Source organism: Strongylocentrotus purpuratus, unplaced genomic scaffold (assembly GCF_000002235.5).
Source record: "Strongylocentrotus purpuratus isolate Spur 01 unplaced genomic scaffold, Spur_5.0 spur5_contig_836, whole genome shotgun sequence".
Lineage (NCBI taxonomy): Eukaryota > Metazoa > Echinodermata > Echinoidea > Camarodonta > Strongylocentrotidae > Strongylocentrotus > Strongylocentrotus purpuratus.
This window is the reverse complement of record NW_022145542.1, coordinates 1151144-1162952: the sequence shown is the minus strand read 5'-3', so window position 1 is coordinate 1162952 and position 11809 is coordinate 1151144. Positions and strand designations below refer to the sequence as shown.

The following is an 11809-nucleotide window of genomic DNA, read 5'->3' as shown; positions in this document are numbered from 1 at the left end:
GATAATTTGCAGATATTTATTAAATTTTTTGAATTCCGGGCAAAGTTAGATATAAACAAAAATGTGCAGAGACAAAGGAAGTATGAAATACTATCGACTCTATTAATACCATACATTTTACCATTGATAATCTATAATAGTAATACGCTAAGGCTCCGCGGGGGGGGGGGGGGGGGGGGGGGCATGACGTCTCCGCCGGCCTTTGTATTCTATTGTTTTTTAATGAGATCGCCGACCCAAGTTGGTGCAGCTATCTCCTCCTGAACCCTCCCCTCGGGGTACCGGTGACCGGTGCCGTCGTCCGCGGGAGAGTCTACTCTGTCGAATTGGCTATACTCCGCCCGAGGTCCTCCTCCGTGTCGACGTCCAGGGCGAAAACAGACGCGACATGCATAATGCAGGATATGCGTGACGACAGAGATACCTCATGCATATTCAACATTACATCCGTATCAAGGAGAGACACGACAGATGACGAGCAACTCACATTATGTTGGGTATGAAATGCTCTATGCAAAGGGCGGGATTACCCCCCGAGTAAGCCCTCTTGCTATAGGGAGTGCTTTGTACGAGCTGCACAAGCCAGAGAGATACGCGGGGCTAATTCCCGTCGACGTCCAAACTTAGAGACCTATTTCCATCATGATTGCCGCGATTTTTATATAGTTTTCGTGAATGGAGGTATGAAATCAAAGCTTATTTTGTGATTACTACGGCCATGTATACTGAATTTTGATTATCATTTTCTAAAGGAAAGTTTTCACAAGAAAACCATTGGACTGACAGTTCAGTCGCACGCTGCCTTCAGTCAACACCCATACAGTACACACAGTGCAGCGTAACTCCGGGAAGCTCCAACACCGGCACCCCGCACCGCAGGCGTCCGACGCCTGCGGCGCCGGTGTTCGAGCTTCCTGGAGTTACGCTGTAGTAGCTGAGCTGAGATCGAGTCGAAGAGATTTGACACTTTGAAATTGTTATCGGTTGGTTTGCATGATTATTGCCGCGATTTCAATATAGTTTCGTGAATAGATTTACGAAACCTGAGCTTAGAATTAGTAAAAGTATTACTAATGTCTACGTTTTTAAACGACTGTCTGATTTTCTTGTGAAAATTTTACTTTGAAAAATGATTATCGAAATTCATGGTAAAAAATAATCACAATCTAGGGTCTATTATGTTACAGTTCTTGCATCAAATCAATGCATGAAAACTTAGTTATTGAACTAGAAAAATGTTTTTTTTTTTTTAAATAGGCAATTATGAAGTAGGAAGCCTGAAACCTTAGCTTACTAAACAAATCTCAACAAAGTGTAGGCCTATCCTTTTATGAATTAATGAAAAAGTAGCCCCAGAAAAAAGAGCCCCCGAAAGTTGAAAAAGTAGCCCACGAAAATTTCCCAAAAATTTGAAATAGAGCCCCCGAAATGAAAAAATTAATTTTTTGCCTGCGCCCCCCTCTAGAATCTTGCGATTTCCGCAGGTCCTGAGTTGAGTGTATATATATAATATAGGCGTGGGGTCCACGGGTTTCAAGGGGCCATAAACCCCCAAAAGCTCGGGGGTTACGTTCTTCAAAGTTGGGGGGGGGGGAGAGATCAGATCGCAGCGAGTTAAGTGTATATGTAATATAGGCGTGGGGTCCATGGGTTTCAAGGGGCCATAAACCCCCCGAAAGCTCGGGGGTTTTAGGCGTTTAATTAGGGTCAGATGAGCATATTTTTAATACTTTATTTGTGACACTTGCAGGTCACTAATTGGCGTGGGGTCAATACGTAGAGTTGCGTAGTGTTGCGTACTAACTAGGCTGGCCTACGTTACTATATGCTGAGGGACGGAAAGGGGTACGCAAGATGAACGAAAACAATTCAACATGTTTAATTTTTTTCGCGTGCTTTCGGCACGCTTCATGCCCACGCAACAGTATGCTACCCTACGCCAGATCGACAAAGCAGTAAAATCTGTCCACACAGTAACCAACCATAAGCAAACCTGTACGCCAGCCTACGCATAACCTACGCAGGGACTATGCCATTAATACGCAGCCTAAGTTCTGCGTAGTCGGTACGCCACACTACGGAACTCTACGCAGTTCCAGTGGCTTAAAGAATAACTACCGGTACAGTTGGATTGTTTTTTTATTTTTTTATATAAGGCCAAATTAAAAAAACAACATGTTTAGCGTCCTGTTTTTTTCGAAAAATGGGAAGGAGGAGGCCCTTTTTTTTTTTTTCTTTCAAAATGGCCGCTCCGTACATTTTCCCTGACATTCGGGCTATTTTTCAAGATGGCGGACGACAATTTTTTTTTTTTCTTTTTTAAAATCAGAAATACATTTTAGCAGTGCTTTTCATGTTTTTTTTCTTTCAAAAAAATTTAAAAAATTCAAATAAAAAAAAATCAAAAAAAAAAAAGGAGGCGGCCCCAAAAAAGGAAGCAGACAGGACGCTGTTTTATTTTCTTTCAAAAAAAAACAACAAAAAACAAAAAAAAATTCAAAAAAATTTCAAAAAATAAATAAGTAAAAGGCGGCCCCCAAAAAGGAAGCGGGCGGGGACGCTAAACATGTATATTTTTTAATGGCCTGAATGGCAAATAAAGTTCTTGGTGGTTTAAATTTAGACACTCTCTATTATCTATTTACACCCCCCGCCCCCCTCTATTTCCGCGGGATTTCCGCGGGTCCTGCTAGTACTATATAAAAACAGAATGCAAGCAAGGGAGAGTGTTGGTGCCTCACAGAAAAGAAACATGAATTAGAGGCTATGATAAGAAAGGGAAAAATGAACCATAGACAATATGAATACAGAGTTAAAGAGGCAGCAAAGCAAAATCTTAAGCTTTTGAAAAGAGGAGAATCATTCAAATGATTCATAAGCGCTGTGGTAAACTTTTGATACACGATGATGATGATAACAGCAATATCATAATCACATCTTTATCATTATTATTATCAAAACAAGCATGTCTCTCACCATTAATCAAGTAGCATATATACAGTTTCAATTTCATCATGCATATTATTAATCATAAAGCTTGATAAAATTGAAAGAGAAATTTTAGAGAGAGAGAAGAGAGCAACAGGGAAAAAGAGAGACGGGAAAGTGGAGGGAAAGGGAGGAGAAAAAGAAGAAGGGAAGAGAGAAAGAGATGGAGATGGAGAGAGGAAGAGGTCAGAGGAGAGAGGGAGAAGTTAGAGGACAGGGGAGAATGGTGAGAAGGGAGGAAAACAAAATTGTCTCTTTGGAGCCAAAACAGCATTAATGCATACTGTATGCTATACTGCAGAGTTAATGCCCTTCTGGCTCCAAACAGACAACGCATAACATTCACATCATTAAATTGCATTTCAATAGGAGGAAGAGTAAAGAAATAGTTCCTTAGCACATTTCGAATATGAGCTACTGCTACTGAGGTATTAAGACAGAGGTCTCTATCCTCTGAAAGGAAAGATTCCCACAATATTTTGTAAAATAAAAGACACATAGCAAAATCTTGAATATATAGTAATTTATGAGGCGTTCTAACTCTTGGGCTAAGCAAGAAACGAACAGGTAAATCATATAGCCAGAAGATTTATGACAAAGCTAACAGACAAATATCAAAGTCAGTGGAGAGAGATTTATTTTTTGTAAGCATTCAGAATAAGTAAGAGAATTTGCCTGATCATACAAAAAAACAAAACTGTGAAACCTCTTTAAATGGATTCCAGAGACCATATATATGTTTTTTTTTGTGAGGAAGCCAAATGGGTATTCCATATTCAATTACTGTTCTGTAGAGTGCACAGAACATTCATCTTAGAATGACAGAGTTTCTTGAATTAACTATTCAGCAGATGAATCTTCATCTTCATCTCTGAATTTTAACATTTTCGACCTAAATTTCTAGCTACACTGGTTGCCAACAACAGTCCTTCGTACATCACACCTTCAACTACACATAATGATGAGGGCAAAATTTGCTTTTTAGATCGATTGAATGTAATAAAAACAACTAAAAGCAACCAATCAAAACCCTCTTCATTAATGATTCAGCAATGTTCTTGTTATTACCGTAAAAGCTAAGCTTCTAGACTCATTGATCACATACACATATATGTCCCAATCAATGACAGATGGATGTAAGTGTTGCTATATGTGTTTAAAATATTGTTATTCCGCCAATAACTAGACAAGATCCAAGGATTTACATGAAAGAGATCCATATATAGGTCTGTATCATTGTTTAAGATAATAATAGAAAGGGATTATGTTTGTTCCTCTTAGCTCCCTATCTCCCTCCTCCTCTCATTCTCTCTTTCATGGTCTCTCATGCAAAGAATGTAATCTGACATCTAGAGGGGGTAAGATTGTATACCCCTCCCTATTGTCTTGGGGTCATCAAAGGGGGCTCCGATAGTGGGGAGGGGGTAATGGGTCCCTACCCTTGAAAGTTGAGAAAGTATTTAAATGAGAGAAGTATGACAGGTGTTGAGGTTCTCACAGTACATCGGGCAAGAAGACGACATCAGTCAAAAAGGTAAGATGGATACAGTTTCTGTAATTTTGCTTTCTTTAGAAACAAACAGCAAACTATATATTTCTGGACAACGTACGAGCCAAGATTACATTAATACCGTAATAATGAAAGAATGTATCATTTAAGAACATATTTTTTAATATTGTTTGAATTCTTTAAGATTATTATTTCATAGAATATTAAAGATATTAATTAAAAGTCTATATAAAGCTTAGAAGTCTATGTGTTGCAGAGTTATTTTAACATACTATTTTTTGTTTTAATTTCTTTGAAACAAATTTAAATCTTGGTTTTGGGTAATACAGGATCTACCTCAATACAGTTATAGCAGAGCAATATTCGCTGCGTTATCATTCCATTTGAATTAATTTTTATTAATGTATAGCTAAGAAAATAAATATATATATATATATATATATATATATATATATATATATACACAAAAAAAGGAAGGGGGTAAAAAAAAAGAGAGCAGAATATTGTAACATTTTTTCATAGATATATCTTCATCGATACACTCAACTTGATACTCATGTTGTCAAGGTGTTGACATATTTTCCTAACAATTTTCGGTAAATAAGAACATAGAAGTACATACATTCATTAAATATCTACAGTGTGTGTCAAAGTCAAAGTATAAGCTTTCATTTTCAGTGAACATAGAGAGAGGGGTATGATAATTTAGTTGTAAACTCTGAAATGCTGGAGATGTACCGTGTCAGCTGAGATTCTGAGAAGATGACATTTCAGTGTATTTCAAACATCTGAGTGTCAATTTGCAACTTTGTATTTAATTGAATAACACCAGCTCCCTCCTACCATATCCTGTACACCAATCAAACAAGGAACTTCTTGCATATGAACACATCCTCAGTCAGACCACTTTGTAAAACTGGTTTCTTTCCTTCAAACTTTTCTGGCATAACATGGGCATTATCTGGATAATCTATTCCAAAGCACAAATTGGAACAATTTAATCCCCAACTCTCTTTTATCCTTCACCCGGTCCTCTCCAGTCTTTTTCAATTAAACAATAGATTAACTTGAGGATAGGATGTTCTTTAGGCTTAAGTGAAAGGAAGGATCAGAAAATTTAAGTCAAATAATATGTTCTTACATCTATTGATTAGGGCCAACATGGGCCAACATGTTGGAACAACAATCAGGTTCATTGTAGAAGATAATTAGCCCACAGCTTGGGTGCTTCAGGATAAAAAGTATATTGTATCTGACTTGATCCTCTTATGGACCAGTCCTGACAGCACATGCAGGGCTTCCCTCATTTATTTTACAGGTTCAATACTTCAATCATCATTCAGATTGCTCTAAACAAACTCAAACACAAATGAATTTTTCTTACATTGGGGTCATATAATGATTTTTAAATACTTGTAAACATAGATTGAAAAACAGGTTGCAGCAGGATTCCTCACTTTTAAAATTAACCAACTTTATATCCAACCATCCGAAACTTTATCTTTCTCTAAAATTTCATGCATTTCAAAAACCAACATTTCTCATCCATTTTTTGGCTCTAGAAATATGAAATGTAAATAATGTCTTTGACAAGTACATGCTTAGAAATGTCTGCTAACAGTAACTTTGGTTGTGTGAAGCTGTAATCATTAATAAAATGCTCCATATGATTAGATAAAATAAGAACATATAGCAGAATGAATTAACTTAAAATCTGAAAACTTTGATCAGGGTAACTTCCAGGAAAAATACCATGACTGTTGAATAAAAGTAATGGGAGAGCCTGCATTCATATCAATATAACTTCACGAAGTTAAAAGCACAAATGGAAAATCAGACCTTTAATAGACAATTTCTCTAAAAGAAAGCAGTCAAATCAGAGAAGGAATTGAAATGAAATGTCAAAATCTGATAATAAATAACTAAAATAAGAATGTTTTGAATTTTTAAAATTTGTAATCACCATATGTATTGGCCTATCAAATAAGCCGAATCAGTAATGTCTCCGTATACCGGAGAACTTTCTCATTTTTTTCAACACACAAAATGACTAAAATGTCAATTTGTCAAAATGTATGCCTCAGGAGGGTCTTTTCTTTCTACAGGATCTATGATGATATGCCACCCTTGATATATTTTGAGTAGTGCCCCAAGCAGGAAAGCACTTGGGAGAAAAAGATAAATCAATTGTATTTTTGTACAAAAAAAAAAACAGAGAGTTGTCCATGGCTACATCACAACAAACTTATGAAATTGGCAATTTGAGATTTGTAAAGATTTAGTGATCTCATATTTCAAACATTCATAACCCCCTTATCATTTGGTCCAATTTATTTCAAACTTCCACCATTCTATCTCTCGTATTTGTCTGTTTTCATACAAATGTACTTCTTACAAGAGTTGGATTGCCCTTTACCTTTGTATGTATTGACAAACAGTCAGTGGCATTATTATAGCACCTCACTATTATTTGTAAACCTTATTTAAATGACTGAAATTGACATTTACAGGGTTCTGCAGCAGGGAGAAAAACATGAATTACCAAATCTAAACTTTTAAAAATTTCCCTTTTTAATTTTTAATTCCATATTCTTATATTTGTATTGCCTTCATTTCATCTTTTCTGCCATTGCTTTGGCCATGACAATGAAATGGGGTGTTTGATTTTTTTTTTATAAATGTCAATATGAGTAATTTGCTGTGCTCATTACAACGTAAAAAAACTACTATAGCACTTAAGTTGCAACAGTGAATATATACATCATTCAATTTATACTGATTCAAGCAGTTTCTCACAGAGCTGACAAATAAATCTTAGTGAGAATAGAAGGGAATATAAAAAAAACGGTAAACCATAGACTGATACTTCTTTAATGTGTTTATCAAAAACATTCAGAATCTATACTTAAATTACTTTTTTCTTTACAAAGCCACACAGCTTTTTTTCATAAAGTTTTCTTATTTCATATTATAGACATTGTATAATGAAACAAACATTGCCGATATGATGCATAATAATTATTACATTGTTTTTTGCATATTCTATTGAATGTATTTTCATGGAAAAAAAAGGAAATAAAAGAATTAGTATAATATAATCATGCTCTAAATATATTGCAGTTAGACAGGGAGTGTTACACTTTGTGAGTTCTACTTTTCAAACTTTCTCTTCATAGACCAATCACATGATCGGACAAACCCCGCCAACGACTTTTCTCTTTCATCTCCATGCCCTCCTAGATGCAACCCATTCAACCAACTACCTTCAAACTTTTCTGTTCGATCACAGGCTCAAATTTATTGATCATCATCATCAGTGACAGGAGAGGAGATAAAAGCAAGAAAAACGGTGGGAGTTTATTTTTGTAAAACAACATGGCCTCCACAGGATTAAGAAGAGCAGCACGCAGAGCAAGCCTAATCAATGGATTATCTAACGGTAGGTTTATCCTAAATCAATTATTCATCGCTCTTATTTAACTCTATTATTTCATATTGTTTGTTTGGACTGGACAGCCTGGGAACGTTTTTGAATTCTTTTGTTTTGTGAGATGCTACATGCCCAGAAGGTGGAACATATTGAAGGATAGTAAGCAATGTAGCAACATGAATGACCCTGGAATGTTATCTTCCTTCCTTGCAACTACCAAAACTGGTAGACCATGGAGCCAAGGCTACCAGACAAGCATTTCACTTTACCCCCTAAAGACTATCTATCGATCACTTGCACTCTTTATCTGCATTCGTCAATATTCATTTTCAAATTGATAACACTTGTATTTTTTCTAGTTTGGTTATTTAATGGTGTTTCATGACAAATTTGTAAAAAATATTCCTCCCCCCCCCCCCAAAAAAAAAAAAAATTAAAAATCAAACTTTCTTGTATCACTAGTTTAAATAAGATATTGAGTGCAATCATTGATTATTAACATATGGGCCTGGGTAATGGCACAGGTGATCAGAGTGGTGCTTTTAGTACTAGAAGGTCCAGGTTCAAAACCCAAGTCATTGCACTTATGAACTTTGCATCACTATTAATCCTCACCAACCAAGTAACACAGAAAGTTTCGTGTTCTGTAGGAAAGGGGGAGGGGGTTGATTTACCCATTAGTAGATTTGTGTAAATCAGATTTAAAAGTTTTTAAAATGATGCTGTCGGAGAGTAGCACTCATTGCTACTTTAAAAGATATACAGTGTAACCTGTATATAAAGACTACTCAAGTGAAACAAGAACAGTGGTCTTTATGTACACCTGTACAGGTTTCACTGAGAAACCATATTTTAAGGGAAATTAAAAAAGTGGTCTTTCTATACAGATGGTCATTAAAACAGGTTTGACTGTATTTATATATATATAAAATGGAAAAAATCTATGATATATCTATTTTCTCTAGTTCAGATAGGAAAGTATAGCAATATCTAATTTCCTAAATCACGTTTTATCACAGTTAATAAAGAATATCAAAACTCTCATTTTTTCATATTCAAGATACATTTGCAATGAGTCAGATATCTGACAAAGATACTTCTGTGACTTTCTTTCTTGCTGAGGATTAGTAAAGACATGTGGGAAAACAGCAGTCTGTTCTATCTAACCTCCAATAACCACCTTTATTGTTGATCAATCAGCTTTTTAAGTGAAAAAGAAAGGAGGCCAGCCAGTTCATGAGTTCACACAGAAAAACTTTCACACACAAACAAAATATAACTATTCTCAACATAAAGACTTTTGACAGTGTTTCTGAAGATTTTGACAACATTTGACAAATTTGAATTAATCGTTTGACACAGAGTGATTTAGAACTTTTAAAGATAATTATGAGGGTTACGAAGAGATTGAGAAACAACATTCGGTGATAGAGTCCGACATCTTTCATATTTTTTGACGGACACATGCAGGTCTGTCATTCTAAGACTAAGTGTCTGTCACATATGGTGTCTTCCCCATAGTAGAGAATCGTGCAAGGACTTCTTAAAAGAAATGTGCTCCGTTTCCCATCAAATACTTTGAGTAGAGATGAACAATGGAGGCCCTTCCCTCTCCCCATCTAGGGAAGCCAGAGGTTTCTATTGTCCTCCTCGGTATCTATTTTACTTTCAACAAGTTCAGTAGGCCCTGAAAGAGAGAATGAGAGAAGGAGAGAGAGAGAGAGAGAGAGTGGGGGGGGGGGGTGGAATATAATCTTGAGTTAAGCTCCTCACAGGGAGGTACTTGCCCATTGTAAGGCAAATGAAGATGAGAGGAAGAGCCAATGAGAATCGGTTACAGGTTGGGTGAATGGGCGCCCGGTTTGGCTTGGGGCATTAATAATGCAGAGGTATAGATCACCTTACTCATCTATAAGAGAGAGTTTGGCGGGTTTTACTACCACTTAGTCAACTGCTGCTTCCAGGGATAAGTCATGCACTCTTGGTAAGATCCCGCTGGTTCTGCGTGGAGTTACAGCCTACAGGTGTCTGTGGTAAGACTTATAGTAGGAGCTATGGCTTTACATACATACCAACCTGCAGTATAGTTGTACCATCTTGTATAATTAAACTAATCAAGTTTGATTTACCACTGTATATATTTTTTTAGAATATATCCTTCTACAGTTGTAATAGTTTGGTATCTCAATGTATTAGTTTTCATGCTGCACTTACGATTTGTTTAAATGTAAATGTACTTGTACTGTGTTAGAATATTTAGAATAGTACTGACAATGTTTTTCTTATTCCACTGAGTATCATGAATGAGCTAAGAAATTGTTTTAAATATTTACTAATGAACTTTCATGTACAAGATTCAAAGGTTTATAGTTACTGTTTGTAAAATATTCAAAACTTTTAATTTCGTCTTTTTATTCAACTTACATTGCAAAACCTATAAATTCCATGCAGGTGATATAATTACTTTCCATAATATATTCTGCTCAAAGTTATGCCTGTTTCGTTCGATCACTAAACATTTTTTTAAAATCCTTGTCATCTTATATTTTTAGTTAGTTATTCAAAGCCTGGTCAAAAAACACTTTACCTACGTTACATCAAACATGGTTTCCTCTTGTAGGGTCTTAATTAAACAAGATAAGATTTCATTCTAGTCTGCCCAGTTGAGTATCCTTCGAATTTCCTTTCACTCGACATCTATTATTCAGTAGCCTGTATACATAAGGATGGAGGAAAGGCTCCTTTGTTCCATGTTTCTGAGCAAGCACACTGAGTAAGCACATTTCCTTGTGCTTCTTCTAGCTGACATTCATAGTTTTCTGTACCGAGGCATTCCTGCTTCAGTTACAAGCTTGAGGTTGATTGAGTCTTCATAGACAACTATGGAGTGAAGCTTAGACTGCCCGAGTAAGAATGAGTGCAGAAAGACAATTAATGGGAGAAGAATAGGGTAGGCTGTGGCGTGCGTTATGTAACTAAACCCTTTCTCCTTTTATCTAGACGGGTTATTGAAAGTATTGTCCTATCAAATTGAGAAGAGGGGAACTGAAAAAAGAGGTTAAAATCCAATGATAGTATCCTACACGTGGCTGTACTGCAGTGGTTCATATATAGTAGAGTTGTTATAGGTTGGTTAATGATGGATTTCTAGGTACCCTCTTGCTTAATGATATTGAGCAGACTAACAGAAGTTATTAGAAAGACTTTCTGACAGTTGACAGTAAGGATGGGCCATTTATTTCAGCAGCTCACCTTGATCTATTGTTAGCCAAGGTAGTGCCCCAAAAAGAAAATTGACTCTGTCTATGTCATATAATAAATCATGTCAGCATGGCTACTCTACACAACCATCTAGACTATCACTGATCAACGACCCCGCTTGGAACGTCTTTCTTCCACCAATCTACCCGTGATGTAACGGCAGGGGAATGCACACCACTACATTGGTCATCTTGGATTCCTGGTCTGCCAGATTATACTTCAAATCCTCAGTAATCTTTGGTTTTTGTGGAACAGCTCCTGTGAATTATATAAGACCATGAGTTGTCCCACAAAGAACACAGATCGCTGTGAATCATCACTTCAAACTTCCCAAGGAAAACGACACTTCCGCAACCATCTCTAGATTGAGATTTAAACACTAGAAAAGTAGAAGAAGCTATGAGAATAGCTTCTATGATGCAGGTGATTTTTTTACAATTTAATTTATTATGTACCACAGCAAGGATCAAGTACTGTTTGATACCTTGTGTAAATGTTCTCAGTAGCTGAAAGAACAGCTAGTGTAGGCTAATAGAGTTTAGTTTGTTCACATCTTCACTTGATACTGTGCTATTTGTTGCAATACATTGCAGCGATAGTGGCAGTATTGTATCTTTGTG

General features: G+C 36.3%; 1 non-coding gene across 1 annotated transcript; it reads left to right on the top strand.

Annotated features, from left to right (window-relative positions):
* The first annotated feature begins 11407 nt into the window (after positions 1-11407).
* On the top strand, positions 11408-11507 carry Mir2009 (microRNA mir-2009). Its single transcript, NR_036426.1, has one exon. It is a non-coding gene; the product is annotated as a microRNA mir-2009 (primary transcript).
* The last annotated feature ends 302 nt before the right edge of the window (positions 11508-11809 follow it).